This window comes from Ciconia boyciana, chromosome 4, assembly GCF_034638445.1.
Source record: "Ciconia boyciana chromosome 4, ASM3463844v1, whole genome shotgun sequence".
Classification (NCBI taxonomy): Eukaryota; Metazoa; Chordata; class Aves; order Ciconiiformes; family Ciconiidae; genus Ciconia; species Ciconia boyciana.
Window position 1 is genome coordinate 91034216 of NC_132937.1, and position 7849 is coordinate 91042064.

The window sequence follows — 7849 nt, forward strand, 5'->3', positions numbered from 1 at the left end:
GTTTTGTTTCTTAAAAGGAATCTCTGATCTTTTACATAATTCTAAGTTACTCTGGTGTGGATTGTTAAGATTTTTCCAGCTGGTACTGTATAATGGGAGAAGTCCTGATGGAAGGAGGTAATCTGGTAAAGTGTTGTTCTCTGTTTAACAAGTATCCCAGAGGCTGTAGCCACTTGTCTCCCTAGCAGCCTGTGTGCCGATCGGCATGCACGTAAGCATGCACATAAGCTGTACAAAGTGCTGTTTTTCACAGGCTTGTCCAGCTGTGCAAAGTACGTAAATTATTCAGACTCGCTCCTGGAGTGGGAAAAAAAGCCTGTTTCTTAATACAGCCAGTATATCTCACACGTGCTGTTGCAGAAGACATGCTAACCAAAATATTTTTTACAGCTGGTGTATGCATATGTGTGCATATGAAGTTTCATGTCAAACAAATGTTTTGACCTTGTTGTATTAAAGCTAAGTAACCAACTGGTATCTGAAAATTGGGAGTACCTCTGGTATTTCTCAGGTCAGAAGCATACACTATTCTAAAGGGTAATCAAACTCAGTCCTGTCCGTTCTCCTTCAACATGTCTATGCTGGTTGTGTATCCTGTGGAAGTTTGCCTTTGCATGATCATTTGAAGACAATTTTTGTAATTGTACTGAATACATCTTTAAATCCATAACACCAAAGGTTTTCTTTATGAACACCTGAATAATTTATTGTGTGAAACTTTAGCAGTAAATGATGAGAAATTTGTTTGCTGTGGGATCATATCTGACCTCTGTAATGCAAGAATATGGTACTGTCTACCAATACAGCTTTCTTCTGCTGTCCTGAAATGCCAGTGCTTCCTTTTGCATGCTGGTATCTAAGAAGATACCTAAATCCAGGGCATCTACTTCTCACGTAATTAGTTAATGTGTATGTTTGGTTGAGGGTGGGAGAAGTGGGAGAAGGAATACTTACTCCCAAAGTTATAGGTAAATGAGACCAACAAATGATGTCTGAAACACTCCCTTAAATTGAAGTCCATAAATTCACAAAGAAGAGGTTTTGCTATACAGAAATAAGGCTGAAGGGAATGCTGTGTACCTATGTATGTACTTACATATCCTGTTGTAGGTTCTCCAAATTTTTGTATTACTTTCTGTAGGTATAATTTGGAGGTTTTGTGTATATGGTGGGTAAAGTGTCATTTGAATCTATTGAAACTCTTCAGATAATCTCAGTGAAGCTACTCCAAGAATAAGAATGACCAAAAAATCCACCACTTCTTTGGCTAATAAAATTTTTATTAGCAGTATTAGGTGTAGCCAGTGTTGGTATTTCTGGAGACAAAAGGCTTGACTTTAATGTTATCCTGTGCCTGCCATTGCACGAATGAAAGAGCGTAGTATTAGTCTTGGCCTGTCAGTCCTTTTGTCAAGGGAATCCAACTGTCCAAAAGCAGGTCATGTTGGGTTTCAGTGTTTAGTATAGAAAATTTCTGCTTTGGCTTTTCTGTTAATTGTTTAGTCTTACCAGTAGAAATACAAGGGACCAAGCAGGATTCCCACAGATAACAGCCTTTAAGCAAAGTTAGTTTTCAGGAAAAATTACTAAGTGGACTGATACAAATTGCCTAGTCCTGGCCTTTCATACATTGACCAGTTTGAGAAAACCTAGACATCTTTTCGTAAATCAGAGCACTGTAATATTGTGCATCCTCTGGTTTACATCTATTTAGTCAGAAAACAGTCATTATTTGAGCACTTCCTGCATTTGCCATGGTGTCTGTGCAGATTAGAGTGTCTAGGCCAACTTCCAAAACCTTAGATTTATTGAAATATGTTTTCAAACATGAAATGTTGCTTTATTTCAATATTTGAAGAAGATATACTTAAAATGATGTAGACGTAAAAGCTTGTTTTGGTTCAAGAAACAATTGTGGGTATTTTAGGAAAAGAGTAAATCTCGTGCTTTTGTCTTTAAAATAAAAAAGTCTTTCTGTAAAAGAGAAATTTAGATACCTTTAAAATAATTCAGCTAAAAATATAACATTTGTCTAGAAGCAAATCAGTTGTTGCACTTGCTACTTAAAGAAAATGACGTTTTGGTGAATATCATACTGTAGTACATACTACCTTTTTTTAAGCTTTGGTTTGTTTCAGCCATTGAGTGGCTTGAAATGGAATATACATTTAAGTTTTTATGTAGGAAATGTATGAATCTAGGTGAACTACTTCTTGAAGATCAGTGCCCTCTAGATACAAGGTTTTTAGAAAGTCATGAGATATGGGCTACATTCCAGTTTTCTTACCACAGTGTTTACAAAGTGATTGCAGTTCTGTTGCCAGGGGCTTTGTTTTCCCTTGTGCAGTCAAAACAAGAAACCTTGCTAGCACTTGTTAAAGGCTCACCTACAAAAAGTGACAGAGGGAAGAAAATGTATAAATGAATGCCTTAGTCAAGCTCATGCTCCTACTGTCTTTGTCTGTGGAAAGTCCATTTTAATGTAGGAATATCTCTGAAAAAGTGACTTTAAAAGATGACGAGGAAACAAAAAAACCCAAACCCTGAATCTGACTTTTTTCAGTATTGTACTTTCTACCTTAGGTGCTGGAATCCCAGAGACACGGCCCATGACCCCTTTAGAGGCTTGTAACCCTGCTTATGATCTGTGGCTCTTAAACATCTGTCTGCAGTGGCTTTCTGCTGTTTCTCTGGTTGTCCTGTGCAAATAAAACTTGTAATGTTAAGGTGGGAATCCTTGGCTTCTATTTCAGGAATTGCTCCACTCCAGAAACGATGATGTTGCCTGATTTCTACTCCTTCCCTGGACAGGCTGTTTGGGAACCAAGAAAACACGGCAGTGTTAATGGCACAGTCTTTTTCTCAGCTGTCAACTAGAAAAGTTGAATTTTTGTGGTTATATTTTCCATAATCGGCATCTGAATACATGTTTTGAGGGTCTGGGATGGGTGTGGTAGGACCCGTTGAGGGCCTTGTGGGGAGCAGCTCCATCCATGGAGGGCTGCCGGCAACACGGTGGCATCACACACCTATTCTTAGCATGTACTCCAGTCACCAAAATATTCCCATAGAGGAATAAAAAAAGAAGTGCTTTTGACCATGAACAGTTGCCGACTTTTCTAAATGAAACCATTACTGCAACTTATTTCACACATTAGTGAAATAAGCCTTTTGAAATGTTATAGATAGTTTGCAACTTATTCAAAAAACTTGAGCCATTTTGTCTTCCTACATCCCATGTTGGTCTCTGTACGGTTTGAGATGTAACTTACTGATGTCTCTGAACTCTTGCATTTCTGATGACTCTCAAATATGAATTCCAAGGGAGGCTAATTTCCTGTGTATGGCGATGAGCATGTGTGACACAAAGATGAATTGTGTTTACATTTAGATAGGAAAGAGAAGAGAACAGGAGATGGCATCAGCTCTTTTTTCAAGATTTTGTGAAATGACTTTTGGCCCTCTGATCAGCTTATGTTAAAGCAGACTTTAGGGCACAGGACTACAGAAATGCTTTATTTTTATCTGAAGTGGAACTTATTGATTTGTTTGCATGTGTGCTCCTGTGTTACAAGCAATGCAGCCTTTACAAAAAATGAAACAATGAGGTTATCATAGTTTTTGTGGTTTTTTCCTGTTCTCAACAGGGGCTAACTATATGGAGGGAAATTGAAAGGTTCCTTAAGGAATATATATGCAAGCTATATTGTTAGAAAATTTTTGTGTCTTTATATGTTAGTAGAAAGTAATTCAAGATGAGCTAAAATTGTGTATAGAATTTAAAGCTCTTGAAACTAAAATTGGTATTAAAATTCACTGAAATTATATACACATGGTGTATATATAAAACAAAGTTTGAGCAGTGTTGGGACTCTTAATGGTATTTAGAATTTAAAAGTATCAGTTCAGCCTAAGTACAAAATCAAAACAACCTGTTTGATCAACTTTTGCTGATTTTATTTTTATTTTTCCCCCTTACACTATTTGTGCAAGCTGGCTAACCCTTGAGGGCCAAGGGCGCAAGAGTCTAAATTACTAGCTCAAGTAGATGTTTTAAAGCCGTGTACAGTAGTCAGTCACATATGCTGAAATTAGTCATGTGAGTGCTTATTTTGCATTGACTTAAAGCAACTCTTTAAAAACAAATAGACAATATAGTATATATTCGGGTGAAGAAGCTGTTTCAGAAAAGATTGCATATGCAGTTGTTAATTGACAGTAAGTCGTCAGCAGTAGGTGGTATAGGAGGTGTAGGAAGGACCTAACTCGTATACTCTGTTCTATACCTAGATCTGGCTTTAAGCTTGGGGGCTTCTGAGGAGGGAATCAGCGTTACTGCTGGAACAGGCTTAGGAAGCAAATACAAAATGTCTTTGCATAACAGTGTTTGAAAGGTGCCTCATTTTATCAACAAAATCAGCCAAGTAGGCCATTTATTTTGTTAAGCATTAAAGGTATCAGGGACTACACTAAGAAAAGGTGTAGACCAGAATATATGACTACTGTCACTTTTGTTCAAGGAATACGTTCCATTCAGTGTCTCAGCTCAGCTTGTATAACTTTTTGTTCATTCTGTCTTCTCTGTGTGGTGGGAAACTGAGGCACAGATGAGGAGTAAACAGTTGTCCAAGGTCACGCAGGGAAACAAACCATCTGAAAATCTTCTTATTCCAGTGCTCTAGCCATTGGAATGGCTGAGAACACTCCAAGAAGACAAATTGTGCTTAAAGTGGCAATTTAAAACCATTTCTGTCTACTCCATTGCTCTGCTTTACAGACCAATTTGTTATTCCTTCACTGTAAGAATGTAAATTGGGAAGAAGTTTGCAGATGAAAATTTCTTCACAGTGACATTTCAATTGCCTTGTTGGTGTAAGGCTGTTGATCCTTATAATTTAATCGGTAAATGTTCCCTGCAAATCTGTGAGGTAAACCGGTAAATTAGCAGTGCATGGTATTTTTGCTTTTAATCTCTAGGAAAGTGGTCATGTTTGTGCTTTTGCTGCAATATCTTTCCTTAAATGCTTTCCAAGTCTCAGCTGCTGCTTTGATGATTTTTTTTTTTTTTTTTTTTTTTTTTGTAAAGGAAGCTGTTGTAGAACATTTCCATACAGATGATGGACAGCTTTATATCTGCATTCATAGACTGATGAAGAGGCCATACTGGAAATACAGATCAGGGAGTGAGTAATGCTTTTTGTTAACAATGGCGTAGGATTAGATGCAAGAAATCTTTAAAGCTGCATTCCTGTTCTATTTCCAAATGGACTTGAAACTGTTTACAGGTTTTTAAGGATAAATCATGCAGCCCACAGGTTCCATTACTTGTCTTACTGTGCTTCGTAATAGCAGAGGCAGTTCTATTGATAACCATACCTATAATTATTTATACACCAAGATATTTAATGCTCTTTTTCCAGTACCTAGGGGATAAATAAGAATATTCCCCTTAAAAGGCGATGTATATGGATGCATTTTACTCCAAAATAAGTAAATAACATTCCAATTTGTTTAATTCTTTAAAATTCTTTGGAGTTGGTTTTATCCAGCTTGGAAGGCGTAGCTGGATGTTGAAGACAGACTTAGTCTTTGCAAGTAGGATATATTTATTCTGTATTTGGATTGAATATGCTGAGAAGAGACTCCAGCTCAGTATTGGCTAAAAGACCATGAGGATTCAAGTGTAGGTAATGTGGGTTTTCGCTTGAATAAGAGGAGTGAGATCATTGCACATCTTGCAGTAGTTTAACATTTAGTCATTATATCATTTCCCATTGCTGACATTCATGCAATCAGTCTTGTCCTCTCGGTGCTCTCGAGATTATTTGTACCATGTTCTTGAGGAAAATATGGGATGGCGTTTTGCATTGCGTGAGATATTTAAATAATCTTTTTCCAAGTTACGTTGGTACAGTAGGATATGGAAGAGGCAGCAGTTGTGGTATAAAGCTGTAAATAATCAAAGCTGTCTGGCAGCAATTTGAAAAATAAAGTAACATTTGGATCACTGCATCTCATCCTCTGTAATCAAAAAGCATCTGTAAACCAGAAGGATTACACAATTTGTGTTTGTGGAGCAGAGACAAAAAAGTGCTTCCTATTGCATCCTGATTGTGAAATACTACAAACCTATCACAAGAACAGAACAGGAGACATCAAGAGTATTGCCAGTGTCCTAAAATCGCTGTCATTGCGAGGACTTTATAAAATATTCTGGAAGTTGTGTTTAGGTGGTCTGCACGCAACTTTGTGAAGCACTATAGAGTAGCATGAAAGAAACAGGCAATGGCAGACCAGTCTCAGATTTGAAGCCTGCAACAGAATTCCCTTATATATGCCTTTTAACTGTTCAGAATGCAATAGCTTCTTATACGATTACACAGTTTGCCTAGATTGTAGAAATGTGTTGAATCAACTTGCATGGTTTATACATCTGTTGCTAAAATTAATTGCAGTGTCAGTCAGTCTACAATCAATCAGGAAGATAACATGCAAGTCGAGTGGTTGTGTGTGTTCATATGTACTATATATTTATATCTTTCTATATTTTGCACTCTTAATTTTCAGCTTGGATGGAATTGGAGTTTCTTCCTGTCTGAGTAGTAAGCCTGATGAGAGGATTTTAAGGATTTCAACACGTGTTTGCACATCAGTTTCAAACAGAAATCCTATCCCTTGACCTTAAAGTTCCTGTGGCCATTAAAGTATGGTCATGCATGACCGTATGAATGGACACAGTTTCTTGGGGACCCTCCTCAAAGAATGAAGACTGCTTGACAGAGATGAGATACATCTGACAATGTGGAGCAGGAGCCTCTTTAGAAAGAGGATTGCCAATTTTGTGAAGAGACCTTCAAACTAGGGGAGGTTTCCCATAATCTGAGGGAAGTGAGGGCTCCATGGGCGGAACAGAGGTGTCCAGGGGACTGCAAGGCTGGGGGGAGTCGCAAATGCATAAAGGAAATGGAAGACAAGCTGGAAACAAGGAAGAGCCACCAGGAGGGTACCCATTGCCTGAGTGTGGAGGGTGGGGTGAGGAAAGTCAGCACTCGGCTGCAGCTGAAACTGGTGAGGCAATGAAGGGCACAGAGAAGCTTTCCTGTTGCACACCAACGGTAAAAGGAAAGGCTAAGGAAAATGTAGCCCTTCTGCTCTGTGGGGGCAGGAGACCTCATTACAAAGAAAGTGAAAAATGTCAAAGTGCTCAACTTTTTTTATTGTTGATGGTTTTGTTTGTTTTCACTGATAAGGCCTGCCCTTGGGTCCCTGAGCCTCCTAGCAGAGTCTGGGGGAATGACACGACCCATGGGAAAGAGGGATGGAGTTAAGGAGCATTTCACCCACTGGGACACAGACAAGTCTGTGGCACCTTGGGTTGACCCAGGGGTGCTGTGGGAGCTGACTTCTGTCACTGGAGGCAGCTCTGTACCGTCTTTGAAAGGTCATGGCACCTGGGGAGGTTCCTGATGAAGGGGAAAAAGGCAAATGTTGCACGCATCTTCAAGAAGGCCGAGGAGAGGATCCTGGGTAATGACAGGCTGGTCAGCCTCTCTGCACCCCTGGGAAGGCCATGGAGCAAATTCTTCTGGAAACCACTTCTAGCCACAGGAAAAAGGAGAAGGTGACTGGGAGCTGCCAGCACAGGTTTCCCACCAGCAAATCCTGTGCAGCCTGTGTACCCAGCTTCTCCTGTGATGAGGTGACCAACACTGTGGATGCAGTGGGTGTTGTATACTTCGACTTTAGCAAGGCCCTTGTCACAGTCTTCCATAGTTTTCTTCTCACAAATTGGTGAGATAAGTGAATGTGAAAGTAGGTGGAAAGTTGGGTGGGACTGATGGGCTTAGAG